This window comes from Vipera ursinii, assembly GCF_947247035.1.
Source record: "Vipera ursinii genome assembly, chromosome: 1".
NCBI lineage: Eukaryota > Metazoa > Chordata > Lepidosauria > Squamata > Viperidae > Vipera > Vipera ursinii.
Window position 1 is genome coordinate 240,761,489 of NC_139512.1, and position 15,900 is coordinate 240,777,388.

Below are 15,900 nucleotides of genomic sequence, written 5' to 3' on the forward strand. Positions count from 1 at the left end.
AAATTAGGGCTTGGAATTGAAATGTGTTGCCTTGATCTGTCAGCACTTCCAGGCAGGAGACCGGTGGGAAGAATTTGCTCATTAGTGTCAGTGGAGGGGCTGGGGAGGGGCGGAGACCAGCGAGGAGGAGGGCTGTCAATCAAGAGGGGGCTTTGGCCAATCAGAAATTAGAAATACCCTTCCCCCTCCCCCCTCCCCCCCGTTGCTTCTTCCTTAGAGGGTACTAAAAATGCCTGGTTAGAGAAGCCAGAGTGTGTACTTCTTGTGCTTCTTTGATTGGACCCTCAGAGCAAGACTTTCGCTTTCAGGCTGTTACAACCTTTCATCTTTCTCCCGACCAAAACGGCAGGCAGAAAGGAGAACTGAAGTTCTCTCTCTCTTTCACAGACTGGACGACGTGCTGTCTTTCCCTCGGATTCTCAGTTCTCCATCCCTAAAGTGGGAATAATGCAAACCGAAATAGCCATGGTTTTAAAGTAAACTTTTTTTTACTTTAGTTCACTTGTAAAGTGAACTAAAGCAAACATTTCAATACTGTATGTCATTGATAAAAAAAATAGTTGAGACCAGTAAGTTTTAGGTTCGCCTGCCTGCTCAAGAAATACGGGTTGCTGTTAATACCTTTTTCCCATATGAGCACATAACTGAGTTCTTCTAGTAAACATATTTCCTAAAAACAATTATTTACTCGTTTCCAAAGCCAATTTATCAGTGACCTTTATGCCAGATTGATAGAGTATATCATGGTCTGTCTCTATATATACAACATCCATCCCAAACTGGCCTGAGCTTCAAAGATTCTTGCCGGAATTCATAACTACTAACAGTGGTGATGATAAGTATATGCCACAACAAAGTTTGAGAATAAGATGCCACCCGGTTCTTTGTTGTTCTTCTTACAACAAAATAGCGTGACAGTTCCTTGGCAAGCTAATAGAATGAGATTCCCATTATTTCTATAGCTATTCCTTTCTTTCCAGGTCTCTAATGAAGATCAAGATATCCTGAAGCAACAGGAATGGGATGCCACCTGTGGCCTTCCAGGTCCATATTCCTCTTAAAATCGTAAGTGGTAACTATGCTCCCTCTAACCTGCCTGCAGTCCTGTGGGTGAAACTGCTGACTTGCTATCTGAGCTGACTAGCTTCTTCCCGACACCTTGCAGCTGATGGTCAGCTTCAGGTATTGCATTGTGAGCAACTGCTGCTCAAGAGCAATCTTTCTGCAGAGGAGAAAACATAAGGGGGTCTCTCTGTCTGTGTATGAGAAAGAGATATATCAGGGTCCCTTTTTATTGACACACACACACCCAATATGGCAATTCAAACTGGGGAACTTTGATGTTGGGAATATTCCACCCCCTTAAAAAAAACCACAAACTTGCAGGCCTGCAATACCCAAAAAGTTCTTCCTATGCCACTGCCCAGTATCTATACACTGGGACACATCCATGCTTTCCTCCACTACTTCTACCCATCACAGAAAAAAAAAGCCTCTGACTCTGCCAAGATCCATACTAGGAAAGGTAAGGAGGGGCTGCTCGCTGAGCCTTCCAGGGAACTTCTGCAGCACCCATCCTTGTTCCATCTTGGTAAGGTAGCCTTCCCAAGGCAGCCCTTCCAAGGCATGGAAGCATGAGCTATGCCTATAAAGAGTGGCTTTCTCCAATATTCTGACCCAAGGCTGGGACTTGACTAGGGCCAGAATTGGGCTGAACCACCTGCTTGCAGAAGCTTTTAGCTGGTAATGCTTGCAGGAATCTCATACGCAACTCAATAGGCCAGCGGCTTTGCTCTGCAGCTGCTATCCAGAGCTGCTCCTGTACATGGAAGATCAGTTTAGCAAGCAAAAAGTCAGCATTATGGGGAGGCTTCTCTACACAAAATTTAGTTTTCATTGGGTACACACAATGCTTGCAGGTATTTTTTGCTCACATCACATCCAAAATGCCCCTGTTTCTGGTCCTCCCACATATTTTCTCGCCTTGTTTGACTCCAGACAATCCAGATACACCCTGTAAAAGCAACCGGGGGCCCAAGACGATCCAGTTGCTGCTCAGAAAACATACTTTGTGCAACTACTTTTGCAGCTGGGAGGGAGCACCGGTGTATTTAATTGAATGATCAATATCTCCCTTCACTTCTTGGGTCTTTTGATAGCAAAGTATTCAATGATGATTTCCCAGATGGTTGGGACACACATCAAGCAAAAAAACAAAAAATCCCAAATGTGCCAGATTGTAAATACTTTTGCTGAAACAGAATAATGGAGTTTTTGGTATTTACTTGAAATTAAATTCATTATGTCAGCAAACGTTCTAAAAATAAACTTGGATGTCTTATGGAACTGTTGCCAAGTTAATTTGCCTAATGAATGACGCATCCCTTGAAAGAAATTTATCAATTCCAAAACAATAAACAAAGAAACAAAAACCATCCCTTGCTAATACTAGACAAGCTTGGCGACTTTGCTTTGCTCAGAGGGGCTCCATATTTTGCTCAGTTTATCATTAACAAAAGATTTTCACTGGCATAAAGCATGAACATCAAAGCTTCATCTCAACATTAGTTTATAATTTCACCCCACCCTAATATTTTCTTTTTGGTTTTTCAATAAAATATATTCTTTTTGAGGGAATTGAAATACTGAGGTATCATTCCAAAAAGGCCCTTTGAAATAGGCTACTCCAGAGTAAGCAATCTGGTTATTGATTCCAAACAACCAACCTGAATATACCCAATTTGGTTGAACCTTGAACTAAGTGCCATAATTCGAATTCTATAAATTTAAGGTTTCCAGAAGAGTCGCTTGTCTTAATCTATTGCAGAAAAAAACAACAACCCAGAAGATTTACCAGCAGTTAAAATTAACAGTTTATGATACCATAAGACATTTTAAATGTGAATATAATAATGGTCTCTTAAAATTCATTTTATTCCGTAATGTAACTCTTCATTTGTATATTGTAATATAGTTTCAGTGCTAATCCCCTTTGTAAATTACTGATTGATTTATTTTACTCTTTGAGTGAGGAATCACTTTGCAATATGAATTTTAAAATCAGTAACAGGTTCATAAGTTTTATATGCCTGTTTTGCTTTTTGGCTTTTGATTTGGGATTCTGGCAAAAAAATGTGCTTTTTCTAATATCCTGCAAAGAAGTATATTAAACACAACTCATTTGCGGCTTCAGTGGCAACAGAGGTGAGTGATGGAAATATGAAATACACTAGGAAAAGAAATATACTGGGGTGGGGTGGGGGGAAGCTAGAAGCTCAAAGGTTTTGAAACCCGTTGCTTTGGTGTTCCTTTTCCTCATGGACAGGCTCTCTTAACCCACCTTCCTATTTTGGCAATAAGGACAAGACAGGATATGAGTCCAAAATCAGACCAGCCAGCCCCAATCCAGATCTCTCTCTCTCTCCCTCCCTCCCTCTCCCTCCCTCCCTCTCTCTCTCTCTCTCTCTCTCTCTCCCTCTCTCCCTCTCTCTCTCTCTCCCTCCCTCTCTCCCTCTCTCTCTCCCTCCCTCCCTCCCCCCCCTCTCTCTCTCTCTCTCACACACACACACACACAAGAAATTTTTTCAAAGTTATTCGGAATCCCACCACAAAAAGCTAGAAAACTTTACAGAAAAGAAAGGAGGCATCAGGAGCCATTCGCTTAGCCTTACAGACAAACTTCTGCAGGGTCCAGGAATCTTTCTCTGACCCCTCCCCAGATGCTAAGGAGCCGGGTATTGAATTTAAGGAAGGAGGTGACCTGTCCTCAGGTGAGCTGTTGGATCCCTACAACCCCCTAAAAAAGAATGGGACTTTTTCCTCTTTTGGAGAGGATAATTTCAAGTGAGAGGTCCTCGGTGCCCTTAGAGCTTGGTTGTTTTCTTGCAGAGATTTCATTACCCAAATTAGGTAATGAAACATCTGCAAGAAAACAACCAAGCTCAGAATGTAGCAAGGACACCTCATTTCAACCCTGAGCTACAAATATTCTCTCAGTAACTTCAATGAGTTGTCCATACTCTACCTTCTTGCGTGAGAGATGGCTGAGGAGAAAGGTTGTTCTTCTAATGAATTCTCAGCTGAGTTTAGTTATTCTCACAAGCCCTCTGCTTACTATAGATTTCACTCTGAGAAAGTGAGCGCAGTTTTTTAAAAAGTAATTTAATGGCCAGAAGAATTATCATACTTGAAATCATTGCATATGTGCAATCGATTTACTTTTCCCTTATTTAAATTGCCCTCCCCCAGTTCTATATTATTTGGGGACCAAAGCATAAGATAGTGCGAAAGAAAGCGATAGGGTTTAATCCCATTTACCTTTAAGCGTTCCCAATCTGGCATCCAATATATTACAAATGTATTACAACTATGACTCCTATCACCCCCCAACCACTATGTCACTGAGGATAATGGACTCTGTAGTCTAAGAAGATAGCTTCAATTTAATGAGGGCTATTAGGAAGGCTGGGGATGATAAGAGGTTAGTAGTGTAGCATATTTGAAGCACCAAGTTGGGAAAGATTACTTTGGAGTACCTAGTTCCACTTATCTCCATCATCTTTGCAACTCCACCTTTCAATATCTTTCAGTGTTCCTTTTGGTTCTGTTCTTCAATCTTGAACACTGCCCTGGGGGCCTCAATGAAAAGACAATAGAACAAGTTACGTTCAATAAATAAATAAATTTCTCAAGTAAATATGTTTCTTCAGTTTGTGCCTTACTATGACAATGCCCTAGAGCAGGGGTAGGCAACCTCGGCTCTTTTATGACTCATGGACTTCAACTCCCAGAGTTGAAGTCCATGAGTCATAAAAGAGCTGAGGTTGCCTACCCCTGCCCTAGAGAAAAGGTAGGGCTATTAAAGAAAAATATTTCCTTTCATCTACAGAGGGGGGAAAAACACTAAAATTGGAATCCTTTTGCACATGTTCTTGAAAATAAGCCTAATCCAATACAAGGAATCTTCCAGAAATATTAAGTCAGTTCTGAATGCAAAATTGTGTGAGGATTACAAAGATTTTCTTGGTGTCACCAGCAAAATTCTGTTCCCCTGTTTTTTATCTCTATCTTTCTGGATTTCATAGGGTGCTTTGCAACTACATGTCAATTTTCTCTTACTGAAGAAAGAAAAATAAGCGTTATTTTCAAGCATTGTTATTGCCACAACTTTCTACACATGCAATGGAAGTGAATTCCAACCACTTCTAAATAAGTAAGCGTTTAGGATGCTAAAATAATAGTTGAAGATAAACAAGAATGGATATTTGTTGAAGGAATTTAGGATCGGATCATTGTAAATTTATTGATGGGATTTCGTGCAGATGGGATTAAAAAGTTTCATGCTGGTTTAAAATAATTTCCCATGGCAATAGGAGAGATGTTTTAAAAATTCATTCTTGATCTCTGTTCTGCTTATAAAGACCAATGTTCTGGGTTGGAACCTATTGCAAAAATGCATACTGCTCCAATTCAAGGACCTTTGAGCTCTAAATGGTTGCCCTAAGGGATAATGGCCATATAAAAACCTATATCATTTATTTCAGCTGTCATCAAGGATTCCCTGCCTGGGAAAAACCACCCAATACCATTTCTCCCCTTAGTGACCCCTTTAGTCAGTTGTCTACCATCTAACTGTATGAAAGACAAGAGACTAAAACAAATCTTTGTAAAAGATTGATCTGTCCTGTACGAAGGCTGAATTATCCCTTTTCTTCTACTTCCCGTTTTGCGTTATCATTTCTGTCTTTGATTCTAAATGAATTCATTTGGAAGTAGATTTACCTTGGGAAGTTTACCTTCAAACCAACATTTCTGTTCCTTTGATGCATTTCTAGAGTAACGGAATAAGCCGCCCTTGACTCAAAGGTTGGGAGGAAAGAAGGAAAGAAAGTAGGAAGGAAGGAAACCACTTCAAAAGATAGATGTGTGATTCACTGATGCGGCTTGCAGGTAAACCGCTTGTTAGAGAGCCTTTAGGGATTTATGAGAATATTCCACATTAGCACCATCTGTTCGAGTTTTGCCAAAAAAATTGGAAAGGACTCTTTTATAGATCGCTGTCTAGTTGCCTCGGTTTGTTAGCATAGGAAAATAAATTTAGCCGCTTAATGCCTGGGAATAAGCCCCGTAGTGACACCCACCAAGCATTGCCAGCAAAACAAGAGACGAAGAACGCCTGCCGTAAGCAGGCAGGCAATCGGAGCGATTTCTTCGCCCTCCTCATCCAAGTCTCAGTCTGCTTTCAAGTAAATATGAAGACGGCTCCTTCTCAAACACTGAAACCCGTCCCTCCATCATCCCGCCTGTTTTCCTGCCTCTGTCGCAACTCCAAAAAAAAAAGAATTATTTTAAGTCCCTCAGTTAAAAGGGACAGAGCAAACAAATACAGGAGATCAACGTTTTAAAAGGAGGAAGAGGGAGGAAGGCGATGTACTGTGCTCCCCCAAAGATGGGCAAGTAGAGGGGTGCGCCCAGCTCCGGAACTGCGGTCTAGTGGAGCCTATTTATTCGCTGTTAGATCCCGGTTTACCCTCTCCCCCCCCCCCTCGCAAATCCCAAGACTATCTCAAACTTGGAGGTCTGGCTGACTTGCGCTGGCTTGCGGAGCAGCTAAGTCCGAACTGCACTCACTGAGCGCTGCAAAATTGCCCTGAGTAGTGAAAGCGTCCTCTGCATTCGCCAGCGCCGGACAACTTTCAATTTTTTGTATTCATGGTTTTAACTGCCCTGTAAACCGCCCTGAGTCCTACGGGAATAGGGCGGTATACAAATCCAATAAAATAAATAAATAAACAAACTTCGCTTTCACGTTTGTTTCTATTTGGGCGTCCTAACGTTTTGCCTGAAACTCGGCCGTTGCAATGCCTGGATTCGTTGCAATAAGTCCATCTTCCAGAGAGAAGAAGGGTAAGCTGAAGGTAAGAAAAGGAAAGAGAAGGCTTACTTCTAGCGGTGGCTTCTACTGAGCAAGTTTCAACCCGAATTTGACCAAATTTGACCTTGGTGGCGCAGTGGGCTAATGCCTCCTTAAGTAACACCAGCTGCCTGCAATTAGTGCAGGTTCGCGTCCCACCAGGCTCAAGGTTGACTCAGCCTTCCATCCTTCCGAGGTAGGTAAAATGAGGACCCAGATTGTTGGGGGCAATTAAGCTGACTTTGTAATAATGCCGCTTGGGGTGTATGTGAAAGCCCTAACAAGCAGGCATATACATAGAATGAAGGCTACTGCTAAGCTTGTAAGCCGCCCTGAGTCTTCGGAGAAGGGCGGGATATAAATGGAATTAAAATAAAATAAATAAGTAAGTAAAACCGAACTTCCTGAATATCACCATTGCCTCGGCCCAAATCGTCTCCCCCGCAGGATATTGATTGCCTCGGTTGATCCAACGTCTAGTTGCTCTGCGCACATTTACTTGGGGACAACTCGTTCATTGAGAATCGGCTGTTAGTTTCATTAGGAACATAATTCCCCCCCCCCTCCCCGAACTTTAAGAAGTAGGTTTTCAAATCTTTGGGATAGCAGCTTCCATCAGGCTCAGGCCGCGTGGCTACTAGCAAGGAAGTAGCCAGCATCTAGAAACGGCTTTTTCCTGAAGAGATAGTTGGCGGTGCCGTTTCGCGACAGAGTGGTCATGATTGCGTTTCGATGCACGACAAAGCTTAGAAAAGCCACCGTCTGTTGGCAAAGGCAATTCCAAGAGAGTTTTTGCTTTTTAATGTGTGAACGTATATTGCTATATATGCATTTGAAAGCGTTTCTAAAAACTCAGTCTGAAGCCCAGCGCCATTTAGACAACAGTCGCCCTGTTTAATCGAGAAAAAAAACAAAAAAAACAGGGCACCTTCACTAAACGGCTGGGGGATAAAGGGATAACTTCAAGATTACACCACCAGCCTTTTCTCCTCATTTTGGGAAGTATTGTAGATAAGCCGAAAGTCACACGGCGAACTTCACGGCTAAGCGGGGCTGATGCGGACTTAGAGTTTGACCACTCGTATTCTGACGTTCAACCTCTCCCCACAAACCAAGTCATTTTTAGAACTCCAGATGGCGGAGAGAACACGCTTCGTTTCCGGCAAAGTCCCACCTGTAAGCTCAGGACCCGAAGTGTCATTTAGACATTTCCTTGAGTGCTTTGTCCCCGGTTGGTATGCATACACACGTACAAGTACACACGGCAGCTTAATGTTAACGTGGCGCCTTTAATTTAATGACCGCTGTGTCTCTTTAAAGGGCAGATGCGAGAGCGCTGGTTTTTCCGCCCATTGAAGTCATTGCACAATTCTCTAGAAACGCAAGAAACGCGGTCCAAGATTTGTGGTCCCTTACTTCGATCTGTGTCAGACTTGGTGTGTGAATATTTTGTTTCCTTCCGTTTAAAATGAGCCCCCTGTGGATCTCAGTCTTTGCGGACAGAGGACTGTGGAGGTCACAGGTGGCCGTGGGAAAGGGAGAAGGCGCTAAGTCAGGCGCTGGTCCCAAGGAACACCGAGTAACTGGGCCAGGCTGCCGACGGCTAGAAGCTGAAGCAGCCCAGTTTAGCAAAAGGGAATGTGAGTTCGTGCTGTTCTGAATCCTCAATTTCCTGAACAAAATTTGTCCAAATTTGGGGATAATGTTGAGCTGATATTCGGTGGGATTCAGTGGGACTTCACTTCTAAGTTGGTCCTACTTCCTGATTCTCATAAAAATGAATAGAGCAAAACTGCGTTGACCCCACCAGATTTCAGATAGGCAAAAAGAAAGGTAGAAAGATCAGGATCTACTTCTCAGGATCTGGCCAAAGAGTTTGAGGGAAAGGCAGCTTGCACTTCCTCACATGCACTCTTGATTTTAACATATGTCCCAAGATCCCTGGTTCAAATAAAGTCTGAGTCTATAAGAGTGACCTTTTCCCACAACCTCATGTCCAGCACTTTGTGACAATCCCAAACTCTGGGATGAAGGGAGACAAAAGGACTTTCAGAGATGGGAGAGATATTCTTCAAAGCAAGGAAAGTTGCTGTTTAAAAACACTGGAACTAGGCCTGGCCTTTCTGTGATGATTCACTAGAGATAGTGTGGAGTAGTGATTGCAGGTGTTTTCAAACTTGGCCCTTTTATGACTTGTGGACTTCAACTCCCAGAATTCCTCAGCCAGGCGTGCTGGCTGAGGAATTCTGGGAGTTGAAATCCACAAGTCATAAAAGGGCCAGGTCTGAAGACCCCTGGTAATTAGACTGTCAGACTAGAAGTCTATTCTCAACTATGGATGCAGACTGAGTATCAGTCAGTCACAGCCCAGCATTTTTCATAGGGCTATTGTGAAGAAAAATGGGACAATGAAGAATTTTGTTGTCCACCTTGAGCTCTGTAAAAAGGCAGGATATCAATAAAGGTAAAGGTAAAGGTTCCCCTGCACATGCGTGCTAGTCGTTTCCGACTCTAGGGGCCGGTGCTCATCTCCGTTTCAAAGCTGAAGAGCCAGTGCTTGTCCGAGGACGTCTCTGTGGTCATGTGGCTGGCATTACTAGATGCCAAAGGCGCACGGAACACTGTTACATAGGATATCAATGTAATAATGTAAAAAATAAATAAATAAAACGAAGTCCACTAGGCATCACTGGGCATTTCCCAAAGGAGATAAAGCACAGTCCCCTCAAGCCATATTCTACCACACTATGTTTATGATCTCCTTGGCAGTGGAAGTGTGGGGGGTGGGGTGGGGTGGGGAAAATTGGCCACAATTGGCAGCATTTCTGTATTGGGGGGCATCTGGGCTTTGGGGATGGGAAGTGGGGGATATTGGCTCTCAAGGGAAGGAGCTGCAAGAAGCAAAGGACATTTGCCACTCTCCTCTTTGAACAAATTTCTCTCCTCTCTCCTAACCCCCTCTGAAATGGACAATTTCAATGCTGGGCCCTGGTAAAAAGGAAGGCCTTGCAAGCCAGGTGAGCTTGTTGGAACTCCAGAGTGGGCTGATTCTCCTTCAATGCCTTGAACTAATAAGATAGTCCAAATTGTGCTTGGCTCCTGGTGACTTCATGGATCGGCTGAGGCAGTTTCCCTGGCAAATTTATGGAGGTGGCTTTTACCATTTTAGCCTAAGGGAGCTTTGGCTTTTTAAATGATTGCCCATATCTGCATTTAGCAGATGAGACTCTGTTTAGGAGGGGTGTCTGCAGGGCATGGTCAAAAAAGTCAAAATGATGTTCAGGATAGGGCATCCAAAGCTCCATCTGTTTTTTTATGCACATCTTGAACATTTTGATCACCTCCTGTGAAGACCCCCTGTTGCTCAGCTTTTCAAAAAAGGAAGCACATTCCCCCCCCCCCCAAAAATAAAATAAAAATCCTGATGCTATCTCTTCCTATATAGGTAGCCAACAGGGCTCTTGGGCCATTGTCAGGCATGATAGATAGGCAGTGATGATGGATGTGGTCACTAAAGGGTGCTAAGCTAAATTTCCTGGCTTGGGACGATTGGAGTGATCCCCTGTGGCCCAATGGGGTGGCCATTGGTACTGGGAACAAGTGTTGCACAAAATTGGTAGAATGACATCCAAGACAAGTACTTCCTGGCTCAATTCAATGCATTTCTGAGTTTCCTGGGAGCAAACATAGTCTCCTCCCCTTGCTTTGAGTCAGATGCTTGGAGAGGCTGGTCACTCCATGTCCCTTGCCTTAGGGAGGATTGACATATTTCCCCATGGTTAGTCTGACTGTCTTCAATCTCATAGCATGCACTGCCAACCAGCTGTGCCAACCAATCTATCAGTCCACAGAGGATGATGGGGCTTACAATAGTGCAGTGGTGGAGGTGATGGCACCCTTGGATTGTTCCAGTTCACACATCAAGCCTGCCTTAAACAGCAAGGGGAAAGATGCGGATTCAAAGGGCATCTCAGAGACCTCTTTAAGAAGAAGGGCTGTTTGTGTTTCTCTCAATTATCAGGGCATCAAAGAAACAGTAACCCACCTCTCCAATTGGAATTCTTGAATGGCAGTTCAGAAAGATAGGGTTTCATATCTCATATTTCCAATAGGGTTGCCCAACACATTCTCTTGAAAGTTTGGCAATGAGCAGGCACAGAACAGACTCACTGATGTGAGCCTAAAGTTGTGGAAACCACTTTTCCGTTTCTCTTTCTCTCTTAGGTTTCTGCACCAAACACAACGCACTTGATCTGGTGACTGAATCCATTCTCTCTCTGGCTTTCACAATCCATTGATCTGGAAACTAACTTAACAAACTGCCTTTGTGCAACAGGTTAAGCCACCCTCCCCAACACCCCCTGAGTTTAACACTAACCAAATGTACTATGCTGTGTACAAGTTGTGTCTTGGTTTTCATTTGATCCAGCTAGGCCAGGGGTAGGCAACCTCGGCTCTTTTATGACTCATGGACTTCAACTCCTAGTCAGCTGACTCAGGAATTCTGGGAGTTGAAGTCCATGAGTCATAAAAGAGCCGAGGTTGCCTACCCCTGAGCTAGGCATATTGTGTGAATACTGTGAAACCTTTAAGGAACAAAACTCCTTAGGCCCTAAGGCTTAGGGCTTAAAAAACTGGGATATAAAAATCTGCATCATTTATATAAAGGTAGTAGGTGTCAGTTTGTAATTATTCTTTTAGTCTTCTCTCACTCCATCTCCTTCTTGCTCCCTCCAAAAATACCAGGCTTTGACCTGCACGCTGCTCCAGGGGAAAAGTAAGTGAGACATTCGGTAGCCAGAGGGATGAGTATATCTCCATTCACTGGAGGTGTGCCTGAGTTTAATGGAAACTTCAGTCTTCAGATACCAGTAGGGGTCTCATATTACCTGTCATATTCCTTTAGCAAGCCCTACCTGCTGCAGTTTTCCAAAAACGAAAAAGTGAAAGAAAGAATTGAACTACACATGGAGGATGCATATTGCCCTAAAAACAACAACAACAACAACCCTGTACTACTGTTATAAATTTTGTTTCTAAAGTAACTATTATAAACAGATCTTAAGGGCTTTCCTTCGTAGTAAGGACACGTGCAACTTTAATTTTTTAGCTTTTTTTGAAAGATACCTGGGTCTGATGAAGTCCCAGGAGGGCATGCATTGATGGGGAATGAAAAGAGCACATCGTTAGATCGGGCGAATATACATAAACCCTTCTTTTTTAAGTTGTGGGGGGAAATGGGAGGGAAGTTTTAAGCCCAGATTTTGCCACTGGGAGCCGGTCATCGTGTGCCCCCTATTGGCTAAAGAATTATTTGCAAGAGCAATGGGGTCAGGCTCTGGGGACTCTGCCTTGGCTCTAGGAAAGACAAAAATGGGAACCATCCTGAATCTGAAGCAACCCAAGTTAAAACTAGAGGGCTGAGACCAGGGGCTGCGCATTCACTTGCTTAAGAGTCACCTTGAATTTACTTGAGGTATTTCTGCATAGAGGTTCCATGCAAAAAGCTGATTTAATAAAGGGAGACGAGAATCTACAATTCTGATTTACTTGGAAGTAAGTTCAATGCTAGGATTGCAGCGTGAAATATTCGCCTAGTATTTCAAATGCAATTTCATTTCGTTTTGTTTTTTGTTTTCAAAACGGTTAAAAGGATCATGTCGTTGGAACTTGCAGACAATTTTCACAGAGCCAGAAATGCGGAGACAAGGAATATTGTATGCAAGTTTCTTCTAGTTTTACCCAGCTTCTCGTGTTACAAGCCACGGAACTCCTGAAAGCAGCTTAAATCACAATGTTTCCAATTTTAAAAAGATGTGTGTGTGTGTGTGTGGGGGGGAATTCTGTCAATGTGAGTAACAAACTGCTTATATCAGGCCGTGCCGAGTTATCGGTGCTATGCCGAGTTAAATTAAGACAGTTTAGTTTTTGCATACTGGATTCCCGGCCAGTTTGAATCCATATTTGACCAGATTTATGACTTTTGTAAGTGTAAAAAGTTTAAAGAAAACTTTAAATTATAAAGTTTAAAGGAAAAAGAAGTGTGTTATTGTTACGGATTTGTCCCACTTGGCGGCTTAGATGTATAGGAACGATCTTCCCATCGAAATAAATTGCTGATATCTGTTCAAGATCCTTGCCATATTTCTGCTGAAGTTAACTGCTTTGGGGCTGGAAGGTCATAACATGTTTTTCCGCATTTTCTGCTCACCCCAAAAGAAATCGAATATACTTTTATTTGGTAAATATCCTTGCCTTTGCAATCCAGTCAACCGTTCCCCACAAGCAAGCAAGCAAACGCCAATCTTCGAATAAACTTGAGGGATTTCTGCAGAGAGGCTCAGTGCAAAAAGCCGATTTAAGAAAGGGGGAGGAGGGTCCACAATTTTGGTTTACTCGGAAGTAAGCGCCGCTTAGTCCGACGCTAGGATTGCACATGTGAAACGATCGTCGCAGGCAAAGAGGTCGCTGGATTCGTCAGAAGCGAGAGCCCGGCAACCGGCTTTTCAGGAAACAACAACTCAAGTTGTGATCCTTGGATTTAACTCGGGGTCAGCCGTCGCGTGCCGAAGGGCGGAATTAGCGAACCGGGGGCGCTGTCAGCAGAATGCGCCTGGTTCTGTTCGGGCTGAGAAGCGGAACGAGACGCGGCTCGGTGAAAGGCGGGCGACGGGTCCCGACGCGGGAGAAAGCCAGAGGTGCAGAGCAGATGGGACGGCCGGGCTGGAAAGCCCGGACTCGGCGCAGCGCCCGAAGACGGCGTCCAGCGGAGTCTCCTGGACTCCCCGGCTGAGCAAGGCGGGATGGGTCTTTTCTGCCAAGTTCGTGTGCGCGCAGATCGACGAGCGGGTCCTCGGTGCTCTCTGAGCTTGCTGGTTTTCTTGCAGCGTTTCATTACCCCAAACTGGGTAACTAGGTGTTACCTAAGTTTGTTTTTTTTAATCCCATTTAAGCAAGCTTATACCCATATCGTTTTGTAGAGAATCAAAGAACTGGCTGCAAAAGTCCACATTTGGAAATTAACATTAGATGGATTGTTTTTAACACTAATGTGTCTTTTTATCCTGCCTGGCTTTCATATTATTGTTTAATATGATTGTTATGGTAATTATTTATATTTTACGAGCTTTATTTATTTATTTATTTATTTGATCCCATTTATATCCCGCCCTTCTCCGAAGACTCAGGGTGGCTTACAATCTAAAGCACAAATCAATGTGCTTAGCAATAGCTTTCATTCTATGTATATGCCTGCTTATTAGGGCTTTCACACACACACACACACACCCAAGCGGCTTATTGCCCCCAACAATCTGGGTCCTCATTTTACCTACCTAGGAAGGATGGAAGGCTGAGTCAGCCTTGAGCCTGGTGGGATAAATTTGAGGAACAAGAAGAAGAACAGACCGAAGGGAAGATAAACATATCAGGACAATTTTATTTTTTTTTATTTTTTTAATCCCATTAATATTCCGCCCTTCTCCGAAGACTCAGGGCGGCTTACAATCTAAAGCACAAATCAATGTGCTTAGCAATAGCCTTCATTCTATGCATATGCCTGCTTATTAGGGCTTTCGCCCCCCCCCCAAGCGGCATTATTACAAAGTCAGCTTATTGCCCCCAACAATCTGGGTCCTCATTTTACCTACCTCGGAAGGATGGAAGGCTGAGTCAACCTTGAGCCTGGTGGGACGAGAACCTGCACTAATTGCAGGCAGCTGGTGTTACTTAAGGAGGCATTAGCCCACTGCGCCACGAAGGGTAATAACATGTCTGTCTGCATGAAAAACCAGCAAGGTCGGAGAGCAGCAAGGGACACCCCCACCCTCATTTCCACCCCGAGCTAGAAATATTCTCCTTTATTGAGATCGACGAGCGCTCGGGACAAAGCGCTGGGACTGGAAAAGGCCTCGGCGGGCCAGGCGTTAGGCGGAAAATCTGAAGAACCAGGACCGCTGGCAGTTGCGGAAGGAAGGCCGCTGCCCTCCCTGTATGTATGCGGCGAGGGGGTGGGTGGGTGAGGGGGAGAGTGTGCCCGATGCCTCCGAATGTTTTTTTTTTTCCCCGGAGATGGGTGGCTGGAGGTCTGTGGCTGGAACGGGTTTCCCTGGGATCAAAACCCGGGCTTGTTCCGAAAACATCTGGTGGTCATCGAAGGCGATCGGAGCGGGGATGGCTTTTCTCCCCCCCCCTCCCTCTTCCTTTACCCTGCGCGGAGCTGCGTTTCCTACTACCAGCTCCTCTGAAAGAGGCCGAGGGGGAAAACGCCGTCTCCTCCGGGTTGTTAAGTCGGGCAGGGTAAGAGAGATCTGGGCTGCCTTTTGAGGGGAAAGCATTGCAAGCATCGCTGACTGGGGAAATTTTTTTTTGGGGGGGGGGGAGGATCGCCCTGTTATTGCGCCTCGATCTCAGGCACGGGATAGAGAAGGACCCTCGCCGCCCGCCCCGATCTTCGGTGTGTTTGGTTTCTGTATCCCGCCAACAAAAATTCTATTTTTATTTTCAATTTATCCTTCATCACCATAGGTACAGCAATTATCATACGAAGGGGAGGGCGTCGAAAGTATGCTCGCCCTACAGTGCCTACCTCTTAATATGAGTAAGTGTTGTGGGTTTTGGGCCTTCTCCATTCTTAGGATAACTCTCTTAGGGGTGGAATTCCTGTTTGATAATCGTCTCATCTCCAGCAGCCTTCTGGTCTTTCCCCAACCCCATTCCATGTTTTCTGCGCTTCTTTCAGGACAACCTACTTTACTGAGCATATTTTTCTTACACACACACACACACACACACACACACACACACACAAAAATACTGAACGGCAGGTAAGATTTGCCTTATAACCCATCTCATCTAGGCCCAGTATTAAGCAGGACTTGGATGGATAAGGATTTGGATGGGAGACCACTAGGATTAAAATCCAGACTTGGAAGGTCCAACGAACACTCCAGAAGAATATAATGGCAATCATCTCTGCCCATTGCCAA

General features: G+C 44.1%; 1 protein-coding gene across 1 annotated transcript in view; it reads left to right on the forward strand.

The window, feature by feature from the left end:
• MRAP2 (melanocortin 2 receptor accessory protein 2) overlaps nt 1-15,900 on the forward strand; it is a gene marked incomplete at its 5' end in the record, with an annotated part of 869,028 nt that overhangs the window by 303,349 nt on the left and 549,779 nt on the right. The gene's annotated exons all lie outside the window — the stretch shown is intronic.